Source organism: Pleurodeles waltl, chromosome 4_2 (genome assembly GCF_031143425.1).
Source record: "Pleurodeles waltl isolate 20211129_DDA chromosome 4_2, aPleWal1.hap1.20221129, whole genome shotgun sequence".
Lineage (NCBI taxonomy): Eukaryota > Metazoa > Chordata > Amphibia > Caudata > Salamandridae > Pleurodeles > Pleurodeles waltl.
The window spans coordinates 640,565,542-640,582,320 of NC_090443.1; the positions used below are offsets into that span (position 1 = coordinate 640,565,542).

General features: G+C 46.2%; 1 protein-coding gene across 6 annotated transcripts in view; it reads right to left on the bottom strand.

The window, feature by feature from the left end:
• The window catches only part of ADGRL2 (adhesion G protein-coupled receptor L2), a 228,396-nt gene extending 211,670 nt beyond the window's left edge, over window positions 1-16,726 (bottom strand). For all 6 annotated transcript variants that reach the window (XM_069232209.1, XM_069232207.1, XM_069232208.1 and 3 more), the window contains exon 1: window positions 16,365-16,726. The gene's annotated coding sequence lies outside the window, so the exon portion shown is untranslated. The remainder of the gene's footprint in view (window positions 1-16,364) is intronic.
• Window positions 16,727-16,779: the final 53 nt, after the last annotated feature.

The following is a 16,779-nucleotide window of genomic DNA, read 5'->3' on the forward strand; positions in this document are numbered from 1 at the left end:
ATGTTTATTGGCAAGTGTGCTTCAAGTCTTGCTCTCAGATCGAGTTTAAGGATTGAAAGACAACTTTTGCCTGCATGAGCGGCGCTATATCTCACAAACGTGTGTATGGCAAAGGGAGCATGATCCTACCAAAGGTAACATTGAGGCCTGTTCTGCACGTAGCGGTCAGACAAGTTACATGGTGTGACCCTCAAGTAGGGAGAGAAAACTTGTAGACCCTTGCTCAGTAAAGTCACAAAAAATAGCACAGTCTATAGGGATGTGCATCTGGTTTCCAACCAATATTGAACATCACTGTTGACTTAATTTAGCTCAGTCAATATTTAAAGCCAAAATGTAGTCCAATATAGTGTCATGCTGCTGACGCGACCATCCAATATCAGCATTCAAACCAAAAATCAACTTTATTTTTTCTTTGGATACCATTCACATACTAAGTGATTCATGTGCACATTTTATCCATACTTTACATAGCTGTGCATTCTCTACTTAAGTGTATCAAATTCAAAATATTTTTTAAAAAATTAGAAGCCCATCAAGAAGTTTTGCGAGTCTTGTCATCGTCACCGAGATATAGCCCAGAAATGACAAAGTGAAATCAAATCTGGACTACAGCATTGCTTCAGCAAGTTTCCTGTAAATATGCCTTTACGTTGCCATGACAAATACTTGTAACATCCCTGATGTTACAAATTAATAAATGGAAGGGCCAACCTTATGAAAAATACAAATATCTTCCAATGCTGGTATTCCAGTGGATCACGTTTTTGCCTGAGGCACAGCACCATCTATGCGTCTGATTTTCAGCTAGTCCAAAAAGTATAACATGGATTGTCTGGATTTTTAAAAGCTGCATTTCTGACACTTAAATTTTTGAGAAGACAGTCCAACACAAGCGACCTGCTGAATGTTACATCAATGGCCAACATCATCCTGGCTTATTTTATTCTACTGCGGAGACATAGATAGCTCAGAATCTTCTGCTACTGACAACTTTGCATGTGCATGCAGGTGAAGTGGGGGAAATATACAACAGCTATTTTATGAACAACCTGTGTTTCCATAGGCAGCACCTATCTGCATGGGTGGAAAGCAAGACTATCTGATTAAAATCAATCCAGTTATGATTGATAGATATCATAACAAAGTCAAAGCGAGCTTGTGAGGTTCTTCTTCGTAAGGTACAATCTGTTACTTCGCAGGAGCCCCACAAAAGACAGCGGCACTCTCCATACCTATGTTTCAAAAATGTATTGAGCTATCTTAGACAAAAGCGTGATACCCATCAGGAGACTACTGGCAACGCATTTCAGCCAAAGCCTTTGACTGGCGCTATATATATATATATATATATATATACATACATACATACATACATACATACACACACACATATATATATATATATATATATACACATACATATATATACACACACACACACACACACACACCAAGCTCAATTTAAGAAAGCCATGCAGTCCTGGTGGCAATCACTTGTGTCCACGTGTTACGACAAAGGTGAATAGTTAGAAAGATGTTGTAAAAGAACTCAAAGTTGAACTTAAAAGAACCTTTGTAGTAACTCAACATTGCCATCCTATCATTTAGTACTCCTTGTGGTCGTCATCTTGACCCAAAACAGTATTATTCATTTTTTATAGAGACAATACACAGGAATACACCACAAATCCGCCTGCCGCAAAGACTGCATGAAAGTTACAGCGAGTTGTTCAGATGATACAAAAGCATGCTGGAAAGGGTTAACACCTAGACAATCAGTCTTCGCAATTCGTAAAAATCTACATTAGATCGACAGCCCTTTGCCAGAGATTTACAAACATCAATACATAGCTGTTGTTACAATCAACGGGTATTTGAAACTGGATGAGTTTGTTAGACAACATAAAGGTACCCAAGCGCTATGCAAAACAATTAACACTAAGGGATGAGAAAGGAGGTTAAAAAAAAAAAAAATAACAAAGGTTAGTAGAAACTGCAGTAATGAAAACTTGAGTCATAACAATAATGTGATTTAAATCGTTGGTATATCCAACACCACAACAAAAGCATGTGTACCAAAGTTTTTATTGTTTTTATTAAATGGAAGCAGGGGCTCATATCAATTTATTTTATTGATAAATATCACAAGGCACCCTCACCGCTGCCCCCACACATCAGAATCATACAAATAAATGCATGCATTTTACACAGAAAGGCATTCTTACCCAATTCAAATTGTGAAGGTTGTAGTTATGTCACTCCAAGGAATAAACCGTCATGTCACTGAAAATATAAGTTCTCCAAAATATATAACTATTAAAAATGTAGTCTAAAACTATTGCATGTCCCCAATATCACTTCCTTTCTGGAGCAACGTTAACTGACAAATAATGTCTTGGCATACTTTCTTCATTTTTGGAGGGAGGAGATGGGTACTTGTGGGAGGAGTAAAAGTGTGACGCACACAGTTGCGTGGTATTTTACTTAAATTGTGACACTTGCACGAACATCCTCCGATTGGCCACCTTTAAACACTCTAAATCTGCGACTGCCCAGCAGCCTTTCAAATAAACAGCAATACTAATTTGTTTTCCGAGGGAAAGAATTTTAAGACGGTTCCATGAGAAAGACGCGGCAAAAAACGGATTCCTGGCGTTCGGAAAATAAGAAACGGTCGATGAATTAATTGTTCGGCAAAATTAGGACTACAAAAGGCAGGCGCACTGATTCCCAAACAAACAAAAGATAGATCTCGATTTCGAGGCTGGAAAACAAAGGCTTCAAATGTGGTCGCTTGTTTCTGATAATTTTAGATACGCACCCTCGCGAATGCACTCTTAAATGTAATGCTGAATTCGAGAAGGTAAGATCTAACCAATATTATCGACAAGGTAATGCATTAAACGGCCAAGGAGTTGACGGAGGCTCGAGAATTGTAAAGGAAGGAAAAAAACTCCACAAGGTCGACGCTTGCTGGGAAATCTCGGCCAGCGAGTCCAGATTGCATCGATCAGGTCGCGTCCAGGCTCCCTCTGCAGGCTACAGGCCGGGCTAGCTGCGAGGGGCGAGCAGAGGGCGGCCCCTGGCTACCAGCACCGCAGGCAGCCGTCCCTTCCGGGGGCTACTCTTACCAAAGGCCCGTCCTATAAATAGCACGTGCAGTCGGACACAGCAGCACCATTACTCATGGCAGAAACCTGCCCTTCACCCACAGACACAAGACATTAGTGTCAAAGCCACCGAGATCTGCAGGGGAACAACAACGCCGAGGTGCTTACATAGCAGCAGGCTGCAGAGACAGACCACCCAAAACAAGCCAACAGATCCGATTCATCCGCCTGATCTGCCCAAACTCAAAACAAACAACAACACTGTGAGGCGAGCTTCGGTTACAGATAGAGAGACTGATGCTCCCTGGCAGGCTCTCTGTGTGCAAGTCTGTTATTTTCAACCGATGGCAGAGCGCGGAGAAGTGGGCGCAGACCAGCACGCATCTGAAGCAATTCATCACACAGGCGGCAGCTAATCACGCCCAATGGCCACTCTCGAGCACCACCGAGGCACGTGACCCGTTCCAAATTCTAGCGCCGGAGGGGTGAACCATTCAGCTATCACACCGGCTCGCTGCGACATTACAAAACAAACGGTTTTTAAGATCTTTCCCTACATAAATATATATCTTTTTAAAAAAAAAACTAAGGGACTTCTTAAGGAGCACAAAAACAGCAATGCACTGAAATCCGCAGAAAACGATTGCTTATTCAAAGATCAAGCAAAGGTCACCATCAGGGCTTCATGCACAATCGTTAAACATATAAGCCTGTAACACACTAGCAACGGACAAAGGTGCTGCCGATCGGACGAGCACACATCCCAGATTCAGTGTGCACGAAGCTGACGCAAGTTTTTTTTTTTTTTAGTTTGGACGTCTTAAACAATGTATGCCCTTAGCAGCGTTTCCTGGTTATGTTTCGGCACAGTCGATCCTAGATTCTTGCTCACGTCACTCAGGAGAACAACCTCTAATGCTAAAGACTGACAAATGAAATAACGTGGTAAAAACACAAGTGTCACCATTGTCGTGGACCCTCCTGCAACGAGGGAAATGGTCCATGGCTAGTGTTTTATAAGATTCGGGAATTAGGGTTCAATAGGTCCCAGTGCCACTGCACCTGCTGCACACATGGAAGCCAAACCTTTGGCAAAAGGACATAAACAAGGCAAGCAATGACGTCTGACTTAGTGGAACCACTTAAAAATATATATATATATATATATACCCAATGGGCACTAAATATTTTCAACAGGACGTTTACTATGAAATGCATAAATGCACCGCCATTACAGCAATATTAATATACAATCAGTGTTACACGTTGTTTTAAAGTATTTAATTTTAGCATGGAGAATGGGAACTGTAAACAGGAAGAGAGTATCTTAGGCGGGACAAGGGGCGGATGGCGTGGGATCGCTCAAGTACGCATCATAACTCACAAACCTCGGACACACTGGGGGCGGAGGAATCTACAACATGCACAAAACAGGCACTCCTTCACCTCAAGAAGCGCAGAACCCGATGGCTTGGGTCAAACCTGGGTGCAATGCTTTCAAGTACTGCTAAAGAGGGCTGAATGGAGAATGTTCGGAATGAGAGCTGTTTTCTTGCTCGAAAATAAGGTTTATGTAAGTAAGAGAAAGACGGCCTTCATAAGTCAATTGCTCCACTTGTCGCGCGAGTTTGCTATTATAGAGAAATAAAGGGAGTGGGCATAAATAAAAAGGTTCCTATTTGGGAAAGCTGGGTCTAATGAAGCAAAAATGACGATGGGCATTACCAATGTGTTTAAGGACAGTAATAAAAGAGTCCAATGCATCCTGAGACTGAAAATGAACTAACAGCGTCCAGGTAAACAAAGTAGTTTGGCCCGGCCCCCTCTAGAGATACGAGCCACGCAGGTTCGAGCCTGCGACGGCCCCAAGGCCTGTATGGGTTGGGGCAACGGAGGGACGAGCCAGGGTGGCGGCCCCTCTGTCACTCCAATATGCATCGCTCTATAGCATACTATGACAAGCGACCTACAGCAGTGAAGGGGAGCTGCTGAAACAGTGCGGGTGCAAATCAAATCCAAAATGTGAGCCTAACTACTTCTGCTGAACACTGCTGCATTCAGAAAATGCAGAACAAGTGAAGAAATATTTAGCAGACAGAACCGAGTTACTCTTCAATTTGCCAGCCTTTAAGCTAACAGCACGTTCCGTGCAACGTTTCGTGACCTTAGACTGCGTTATTTATGTCCGAGGCTCTCTAAAGGCAACTGGGCACAACGCGACATCCTTTCCTGCACAACTAAAGAGAGGAGAAATTAAACCAAGTGGAGGCATTTCAGGCTGAAAGTCAAGAACATCTGAGCTGAACTAGAAGGCTCCACAGTAGGGCATACTAGATCCACTCTCCCTACGAAAGTGTGGACGAAGCACCGTATGCATTAATGAGGGGTGGATATTATCTTGAGATGGGCCATTTGAAGGCCCTACCGGTTTATGCTATATGGTGGGTTGGCAAGCCCAGCCGCACCGTGTTACCTTTGTCATCGTTATAGTGAGACTGGAAAACAGAAGAGGAGTTCTGTCATCACACCCGAGAAACAACGAAGCAGATCTCAGCTACACAACAAGGTCAGCCCTCCCCAACCTCCCACACCTCCCCTCCAACCTCGGCTCCCAGAGACCCGACCTGACAGTAATGGGTGCTAGATTATTCTGTCACCCCGGCATGCTTATCAGCTGGAGGTGTGGACTGATAAGAAGGAGCCAGCAGAAAGAACACAGGAGCGCAAATCAACAGAAAGCATGAAACCAGATACCAACCCCCACAAACACCCAGGCTGCCAAAACACGCCAACTATCTTTCTGCTTTGTACAAAATGCAGGCGCCTGGCCTTTCACTGTTTTTTTGTGCAAATACAAGGCTAAATAAACAACAGGGCTAGCTAAAACAACATGAACCGCCATTTACTACTCGTCCATAACAAGTCTGAATATGCGTGTCATCGTATGAGTACATGCCGGCCAATACACAACCAATGCAGCGTAGGTTTCACGGGATACCTCATCATTTGTGATATGAGCTAAACGTTTAGAGTGCGAGGGAAATGCTCCTTAAGGAAGTTTATGGTTGGTGCTTTTATGGAACTCTATAAATCACGAGGACTTTTTAGAAGTCTAAGAAAACGTGAACTAAATTGTAAACAAGAAATACTGCAGCAAAACCTACTCTGATAGGGGCAGTACATTTACTTATATTAATGGCACACTATTTAAAATGTGGTTTTTAACCGTGTGCTCAGTATCATGCTGAAAAAAATGAGGGTGATCCTATGAAGTAAGTGTAAACATACACTGAACGTCATACACAGAGCGGAAGCCGCTCACGTATGTACATCGTACCACGGCGTGCGTGCTGTGGTAAACCCAGGCGCACAGCTGCCTCAAGCAGCTGGAATAAGAACCGACACCTCCAATGCCGGCCACACTTTAAGCGGCCATCTTGGACAACTGAGCTGTGAAGAGCGAGGCCTGCCCTAATCCCCTCGGCGTGCATTCAGAGGTGCAGGGGCCTGGTCACAGATGGGACGGATCAGAAGACAGGGCCAGGGGGCTGTTGGCGGCGGCAGCACGCAGCCTGCTGTCAGGCCATGATGTATGTGTGCCCTGCTCTGTGCCCGGCATGTGAGGCAATGCAGGAGGCCCCCACCAGGCCGCGGCCTCGCCCCAAGGCAGGCGCGACACGTAAACTGGGTTACCCTCCCTCCCTCAGGGCCCAGGAAATTGACTTGTCTGAGCGGCGGCTTCCCGTGGCAGAGCAGCCTGCGCGCCGGAAAGTTGTGGGAAAAGAAACGCAAAATGTTGGAAGGTACAATAGGATCAACTGTTCCCAAGGTTCAGCTATACCAAATACAGCGCAGACAGCAGGACTCGGTCTTGTCGGATATATTCAGGTACAAGAAAAACAAAATACTTCTTTAAAAAAAATAAAAAAAAAAAAAAAATCAGCGAACTCTCCGACTTTTTGAAAAAGGCTGAGATTGTCACTTAAGTTCTAGGTGCTGAGTGGAAATCATTAGGTTGCGAGGCGAGACAGACACTGCCAGGCAACTCTGAAAAGTAATTACATTTTTATCTGCTGCCTCTCTGTCTGGGATGGCTGCTCCAGAACTGCGCTGGCCTATTACAAGTGAGCTCCAATGGGCTCTCGTCGCCCATCTATAAAGCCAACTTTCCCAGTTCTCTGGGAGCCTCTAAACTCTAAGTAGGCATACGGTGTCAACCACCTGTGGCACACAATTCAAATGGAAGCAACGAGGCAGCCTCATTAGACACAGATTGTACCCCAGAAGCTCTGCATATCAGAGCATGGTCCTTTTGCTAAGCAGTTAGACTCTAGGTCAGCGATTCTTAACCTGGGGACCCCTGAGGGACGAGGAAGCCTACTCAGGAGGTCCACGACCGTGTTACCAAATTAAGTCATATTAAAATGAATTGAACACAGTATATAAAAACAAATAAGGCACATTGAAAATGTGAACATGTTTTATATAGTTTATTGCGAATAAAGCAAAATATTTCGATATTTGAGCATTTGTTTGGTGTATATGTATTTTTGTTTATTGTTATGAACTTCATATCATAGATACTACTTAGGGCTGGGGTCCCCATATTCCAAAAATGACTCAGTGGGCGGCCCCAGATTCCAGGAATGATTCAGTGGAGATCTACAGAAGTCAAGCGGCTCCGAACCGCTGCTCCAGTTCCTTCTACCAGCTCAAGTAAAACTCAAATCAATAACGTGAAGAAACAGGAGTTCCATAAGCAGCTCAATGCCCAGTCCTTTCCCCTCAGTTTATTGGCTCCGACCAGGTACTGTTCTATGATCTTACTGCCCAAGCTGTGAGACCCCTTGATCCCTTCCTGTGTTGTTCTGTTTGTGCGGGAAGCGCTGTGATCTCCTTGTTGCTAAGAGCGCGCTATACAGATACCGTAAACACGTAAGTAGGCGAGCGGTAGAGAAAACACAGACTGGGCCCAATTATGACTGGAATTAATTTACCTGTCAAACGCCCTCCCGTAATGCAGGACAAATGTGTAACACTACTAAGCAATTTAGTCAGGGAAGGCAAGTTCCAAGGAACCAAAGTAATCTAATTTCTGGTGCTATTCCCTGTAAATTGATTTTCCCCTTTTAGGTGCTCCTGTAATTGAAGGCACGCAAACAACTGTGATGGGTTTTTACTTACCAGTGCACAAAGCATAAAATCGCCTGGCTGGACAAAGTGTATTACTGTGTAAAACTGCTTTTTTGTTGTAATTAAACAAATTCTACCAAAGCCGGCTTTGCGCCTCCAAAGCAATCAATGGCATTTTGCTGCAGGCGGCACTTTACCTGCAGGTGGCATGCAACGGACTCCCTTCAGTCACTCTACAAAGCTTTCGATTATAGGCTCCTCCATAAAAAGCAAAATAACAGGCATGGTTTTTAGACAAAAATAAAACACCACGAGTGTGCAAATCTAGTACCTAGCTCCAGGACAACAAGTGACACACCCGACAGTCACTCATTTTGCTGAACGATTTGTAAGCAATGATGTGAAAAAACATATATGGGCTGAGAAAGATGAACAAAGGCCTCTACCTGCTTTCTACAACCCGCTGACCTGGGCTGAAGAATGGTTTATTTTCTAAATGAAATCATTCAGCAGCACAGGTCAGTGAGCTGTGGAAAGCAGGTAGAGGCCTGCATGTCAGATACTACTGGCAGGGGGCACAATGCAGCATTGTGGCTGTGCCCAACTCCTCGGGTTACAGCGCAGCTCGCCAGCCTGCTTGCTGGGGAAAGCTCAAGTGCAAAAAAGAGTGCCCATTGTTCATGGTTTACCGTTATGTCTTCCTGTAATTATTCAAACAAGAAGAGCTAAGATACACCAGGCTCATTCAAGAAGAGATGCCCTGCATGCAGCCAAGTTTGCGTTACAACCCACAGCTACCTTGAGAAAGAGAAAATAAGAAAAGGAGGGAGATAGAGAATATGAAAAGGAGATCGAGAGAATATTGGGGGGGGGGGGCGAAGTTAAGAGAGAATAGAAGGCCGGGAGAGAGCGAAAGAATAACTGACATGGAGGGAGAGTGTGTGAAAGAGCGAGGGATGCAGAGTGTGTTTTAGAGCAGTGGTTCCCAACCTGTGACCTGGGGGTCCATGAAGCATCCTCAGGAGGTCCGTGACTGCTCAGAAAATTAACTAATATTAACAGATTAATAAAGTCTATATAAACAAAATGGCTAAATGTACAACTGCAAATGTTAAAACCTATTGTAAATAACAAGGAAATTGAAGGCTAAAAAATAAGATTAATATCCTCAAACTGATTTGTGGGAGCAGTACTGGTTCATCAAATAGAATATAGTATGGACGATGTATGGCTTCAATTAGATTTAGAAAAGCTCTAATAAAATGTTTATTCTTTTATTATCAAATTAAATAAAATGTGTTACCATCTGTTTATGTGTTTGGCGGAATGCTTGTTTCTGTACTTTTTGTGTACAGTTTTGCAGTTCAATTCATCAACAATGTTTACGCCTGGGTCCCCGGCTTACAGTAATGACCCAATGAGGGGGTGGTCCCCAGTTTCCAATAACGATTCAGTGGGGTTCCCGGGTTCCAGTTATGATACAGTGGGTGTCCACAGAATTCAAAAGTTGGGAACCACTGTTTTAGAGGGAGGCAGAGTATGTGTATGAGACTATGTATGATGGGGAGGGGTAGTATATATGGGCAATTGTTTGGAAGAGAGGACACATATGAGAAACACTTCCAAAGTAAAACTGAGAAAGATATATAATCAACCTTAACTACCTTTCAACAAGTCACCCCCCAACCCCCAAACTCTTCAAGAATATACATCTCTCCTTAGAGCTCCAAGGAGTTTTGGCTGCCTGCTGTAGGACCGGGGCTGAATTTACGAGTATTTTCACGGCTACTAATATGTAAAAACAGTTGATCTCATTAGATCACTCAAGCCACATTCGAATTTACACACACGTATATGAAATACATACAGAGCAACTGCTTAATATGGTCCAATATTGTGTTCAAGGGACAACAAACTACGATGCTGAAGGCCACATCTTTTTTAAACATCACCAGAAAAGTTAGATGGTACAATTGGGCCATATTACACGATCCCTGCCATGCATTTCTATTTCGTGCTAACTAGGTTGAAAATGCTATTTTCCTTCAAGTGCAGCTAACTGTGGGCACTGAAAGGAATTAGAATGTTTAGGTGTTTCCTACCTTCGATGGCTAAAGTCTTGATAATGGACAATGGTGAGAGCCAGTGGATTTGTGCAAATCTGTTGCTCCAGCAGTTACTGGAGTTATAGATTTATTACATTTGCCACATAACATTTAGAATTCACAAGTTTCTAGCACAAGCTGATGAAATTATTGACAGAGTGTGGGGCTGCACATTTTTGTCTACAATCCCACATAATCCAAAAAGCATTGCCAATGTTAAAGCTCTGCAAAGTAGTCTGGAGGCTGTTATGATGAAATCCATATTTCATAAGGCACCGTGAAAATTTTTCACATTTCAGTTGCCTGTAAGATATGGTGCATTATACACTGTATTTTGTGCACTAAAGCAGCCAAACGTGTGCCCCATGTGCAAATAAATAGGTAAAATATAAATATAAACTGGAGAACAACAAATACACCCAAGGACAAATTAGGTTTACATATACCTCGGGAAAACACACGCACAATGTAGCAGCCGTATTTAACACGATAGGGTCCTCCAAGATGAAGTACAGACGGGGTTATGATTTAACACCAGACAAGCAAGACACAGCAGATTCTATACATGAAGGGAGCATCGTCTTTGCCTGTAACCAACTCGACTGTGGTTAGAACTACAAAGAAGCTTTCGTTTAACGAGAAACTGTTGTTTTCTCCAGACATGCTGGTGTAAAGAAAACAGGAAGGCAGGGAGGGGGTGTCAAATCTGTTGGCATTTCTAGTACAACAAAGTACTAGAGGGAAAAAAGCTTTCTAGCTGAATTCGAAAAGGGGGCGCCAAGAGAACCGCCCAGAGCCGTGCATGCGTTCACCCCATCACTGAACGCACCCACACTAAACCGACACGTGCAGGTTTCGTAGCAGAAGGCTGAAAGACAATGCAAAGCCCCGTTTTTGAGTCACTCCTGTATTTTACTCGGGCCTTCCAACTTTGCGCCTTCTCGCCGGGTTCATCATTTGCCTCACACTGAACACAAAAATACGAGTTGCCTGTGTTTTTTTTTTAGATACCAATCACTCCCCAGGATTAGTTTAAGACCGTCAGGCAGATAAATAGAAAGTATGATAGAACCCTTCGAAAATGCAGTCATATTAAAAAAAAAAAAAAAAAATGAAGCCTAAAAAATAGAGCTCTACTGCACGAGTCTGAGTTGAGGAAATTGACGTTTTCTTCACAAATACAAATAAGTCTGCGAAATCGGACAAACCATAAACCTCGTTGTTTTGTTGCAACGACAAAAACTAAACCTAATTATAATGTAATAAAGCGACGATTGTGAGAATGGATACATAGATTAGAGGACGCTCCCCCTATGGCTTAGAGATCCCCTCCCAAATCCCGGTCATTAGGGCATTAAAGGGAATGAGGAGGCTTAGGTGAGCCTTGCTAAAGCCTGGTCCTGCTTGTATTGACGGGCTCCCTTGGTTCCTGGGGTAAAGCCTGGTCGATGCTTAACAAACAAACAACAATGCTGTGGCTGCAAACGAGGAAACAGCCCAAAAGCTGGCCCTAAGGTTTCCCTGGTGGAGAGGGGGGCTACGTGAGATGATCGCGGCTTCTCCCAGATCTTTAAGGGGTTACCGACTTCTACAGCCCTGGAAACTGCCGAGACCCGCTTTGAAGTTAGTTTCATGAAAAAGCGGCGAGGTCACGAACGAAAGGCTAATGTTTATTGGAATCTGAAGTGAAAAAAATCTGAAAGTAATTGGCTTGTTCTAGCTCACCTGATCCAATATCCTGATTTCCCAAACTGCCAGCTGCCAGGCTGTGTGCGTCTAAATGTGCTTCCTGCTGCCAACGCATAGTAATCCTAGGTGATTGGAAAAGGAAAATAAAGTGCGGCCCGGCCACATGTCCTACTCTCACAAGTTACATTCCACTACTCTCCATCAGGGCCCAGGCAGTACCCCGACCCTCGCAGGGCAGACAGCGCATGCATATGAGGCCCGGACCCGGTACAAATAAACCTCCGCTCATGTGCCCATGCACGAACCACTTTCTCACAGGCCCACGATCACAAGTTCGGTTAGGGCCAAGGCATAGGGCCCAGCCTGGTTCTCTGCTGACCAAGGCACACAAAGGTTGCCCGACCTCCCAGCCCCATGCACACACCCTAACTTTCTAGGCCACAAAAATAACCAGCACTTTCGGGCCACATACACACATGGACCACGGACATGGTAACACATCCTCCACTTACAGGGCTATAACGCATGTCTTGCCCTGGCAGAAGCGTACCCGCGCTCACATTAGCAGTCACAGTGAACAATTCCTTCTTTCGGTCGGCCCACCACACACCGTGGCCCCTACGGGTCAGCTCACAAACGGTGCACCCAAGAGGCACGAAAATGTACCGTCCCCCTCACTGGGCCCGGTGCGAACAACCTGTCGTCACAGGCCCCTGTCACAGGGTGCAGGGTCTTACATCAGCCTTAAAAACGTTTTTTCACAGCCGACTGGTGGGCCCAAACTTCCATCCAAAAACTGAACGACCAGCATCCGGGGCCAGCTTTATATTATCCCCGCCAGCGGGATCGGAAACCTCCTTAATATAGCAGGGCGCGCTCACAACAAACCCCGTTAACAACACTTTAAGACCGATTGCGGCAATTAGCGTCCTGTTTGCATTTTTTACTGCTACGAAAGGTGCCCCTCGGCCATAAATCACCCCAGAAACAGAGAAACCGAGCAACACAGCAGGCACTTACATCTACAGGTACTGAAACTCGCCACAGCCCTCTGCAAAACACAAGTGAAAGGGGATATCAAGGATGGTCACTCCCCTGAACATCCCCCCAACCCAAAGAAGAAAAAAAAGAGAAGGCGAGAACCTCAATTCACCTCCATTTGCCGCAACACTGGTTACGGCTGTGCAGAAACACTGCAGCTCTCACTTCACTGGTTTGTGCCATTGCACCCATATTCAAACCAAGAACGTACCGAGGAAGATACAGAAAACCATGATCGTTTCTACTACTAAATTGCCATGAAAAAGAAGTTCTTAAATGAATTTCCCTTGCATCTCTATAGTTGAAACGCTAACAAGTTAACCAAGTACTGACAGAGCTTGCGAGGCTGCCAGCCCCCTCCAGCCATCTGTTACCCGGAAGGAGGCCCCGTTTAATGAAGGGGAACTTATTTTGTTTAGCCTCTAACCGGCGTGATTAACAATATTGATCCTGGATAGATAATCAGCGGAAAGCCTCAACTATTACAATTTGTTCCCCGCAAATTGGCGGGGGGGTGGGAGTGGCAACGGGGAGGCACGTGTGAACATTTGCCTTCTGATATTTTCCAGACCAACCTTTCCGCATTAGCGGCGAATGAATTGTGCGATATTATCTAAGTGTTTGCCTATAAAGCGCTTAGCCTCCTCGCCTGGACTCAAGACGCTTCATGAAGGGTCCAATAAGTCAACACTCAGTTTGCCGCGCATGGCCGATAAATTGTGGGTTTAAGTTAGCCCGCATTGAAAATTCCCAACCGAGGTGGGATCACATGGACAAAGCATTGGCCTTGAGCACAGATCCACTCGGGCCCTCCCCTCTGCTACGACCAATGAACATTTCAGACACGTTTCTGTCAGTAAATAAACCTGCTCGGGACCGATAATCGGATGCAGCTCTGTGTGAAAATGACATTAAAAAAAACAAGTCCATGAGAGGTTAAAGCTTTGATTTTGTTTTTTTTAAACCACAGTGGCGCAATGAAGGGACAGTGTTTCAACTAACGACAAAGTGGTCCTGACCAATAAGTTATGTTTTTATCTCTGCTATAAAAAAATAAATACTGCTCTTAGTATACATGGGTTCAAACACTAACAAATAAGAGGATTTAAGCCAGTTTGCAAAAGGAAAGACTTAAATTAGCGGCTTCCTAATGCTCGTGCAAATAGCAAACTGGCACAGTGAATTCTCAGTTCCTCACCACTCGGCTGCTTCTTTCACCAGGCAGTGGCACGCGGTGGTACCACGGCCCCTCGAATCCTGCCAATGTGCCAAGGCTGGAAGGGGAGCAAGCAGTACCGTCCCCATAGGCTATCATGACAGGGAGGACGACACGGTACAGCGTCCTTTGTCAGAGGGTCTAGCCCTGTACGTATCAATCAGGCGATCTATCGGATGAAAGGAGCCCGCGTTTTGGACAGGATCTGCGGGGAGAGGAGGCACGTTTCCCGAGCGCTCATAATTACCGAAGAGTGGGCTGAGAAGCGGAGCGGAGCCGGCTCCTATTCTGCAGCCTGACAATCCTTCCCTGCCCTTTGGGCCCCGGCTCGGCGCAAGCTGAAGGGAGGCCGAGGCGGCCTCCATTCAGTGGGAGCGGCGAGGCTTTGATATGCTAATACGCCCCCTTCAAACGGCACCCATTCACACTTGCATTAATTCAAACAATTTGTGCGGAATGATGTGAAATGGCACCTCTTTGGAGGAGCGCAACAAAAGCGGGGGAAATCAGAGGGTGTCTGACGGAAGCAAACAACAGGGCATTTGTTCTGGAAGCTTAGGGCGCTTTACGAAGACATACTAAGAAGGATGGAAGGGCACACCTGACTGAAGGGCATCGTTGGCAGCGACAACCTCGGCTAAGATAAAATGAATGAGAGGGGTTATTTAAAAAAAATTAAAATCCACTGCCTCCAACACGACCCCAGAAATCCGAGGACCAGCACCATTTTAACATGCATATTGATGAGCTCATCTCACATTTGTGCGTGTGTAAAGGACTAGCATCACAGGCATCTCTCCCTTCATAAGGATAACACATCCCACCACTGGAGGCTGCTCTCGCAACAGGTCCTGGCTGTATGTTCCTTTGTGTATGTTTTTTTTTTTTAGGGGTGGTGGGGGGGGGTCATAGCTGGACCCCGCCAAAATGCGGACGCGCTGTATTGGAACTATTGGGCACTGTAGTCCATTGCTAATAATTGCTCCTAGAAGCCTCGAGTTGTTTCTTTTTGATAAAGCGCGCAGACACCAAATGTGGGCTGTGTTCGCGCTATTAAAACTATCTTGAATAAATAAAGGTTAAATATGGAGGGGTATAGATTGGTTACACGAAACACTCAAAATTCTTACATGGAAAGCTTTGTACCACACAACACCGTGTACGGCGGTTGCGGGGAAAGGGGAGTGGGGGTAAGGAAGTGTCAGGAAGGGCCCACCAGGGGCACCATCTGGCAGTCGCTCCGCTCTGCCAGGCGGGGCTGCCCTTAACTTCTCCCTGACAGGAGAGCTCGGATAACTCACTGAATACTAAACACGTCCACAGCTCTAGGACAGTCCCGGTCTCGCCACTCAAGAAGAAAAAAAAAAAAAAAAAAAAAATCAATGGGACAGAAAAAACTGGGAGCAACATGCTCACAGAGCACCAGCACATCTGGCTGTGCTTGGATTATTCTACCCCAAACCCTCCCAACAGCATTCCTAATTGCCCCATCCCAACAAAGAGGACTTGGCGCACTCCGGGATCGGCGTGTGTCAAACAAACTGGAGATCAATGCACGGGTCGATAAAGAGAGACTACGGCGCCGATCGGCAGAGCTGCGCTCGGTTTTAACATTGATCCGCTATACTATGCATTATGCGGCTCTTCGTAGCGCTGCGCGGAGATCGCCTCTAGGCACCTGTCCGGCTCCTTCTCACACGGATTCCTGTGTGCTCCACACACCGGGGCGGTTCACCTCGGGGCCGCTTACAGCACCCGCCTCTCCCAGCAGGGTGCACACAAGGACCCCTGGTTACTTGAGCCGCAGCCCGCACGGACCGTGGCTGCGAGACTCAAACTTCTGCCGGCTGCGGACCCCGCAGCTCCTCGCTGCCGTGCACTCTAAAGAAAGAGCATGGGGATAAACGACTGCACCAACTTTCCCCGGAGGGACCCGGCCTGGGGGCGGGTGGAGGGCCAGGGTCCCGGGGCGCGGAGCCGGTGGCCGACGGGTGGAGGTGCACGGACGTTGCTGCGGGAGAGCAGAGACCACAGACACCTACCAGGATCCGATGCACTGACACCTACCTGGCTCGGTGTGGGGCCATGGATCCGCCGGGCAGGGCTCGCTCGGGTGCACTGCGGGGGAATCTCCAGGCTCCTCGGGCAGGGGGTCCCAGCTTGTGCAGAGCTTTCCTGGATCTTTGCTGTCCCGGCAGCTCCTAGGTGCCAAGAGTCCGTGGGCGGCTTTTCCTAAGGGTCCTGGGTGACGCGAGCAATCCCGGGCAGTGCAGAGGGTCCGGTGTGGTGCGGGGGCGACGAGTCCAAGCTCAGTAGGTCCCGGCTCCTGGGAAGGCGCAGCTGCGACTAGCTCCCATCACAAGAAACGACCCAGCGGTGACGCGCGCATCACGTGACCCGCTCGTCCCTGCTGGGGCTCGCGCCTGCGCACTCGCCCGGCTCCCGGCCCCGCCTGGTGTGCCTGCCCCCCTCTGAGTGGACA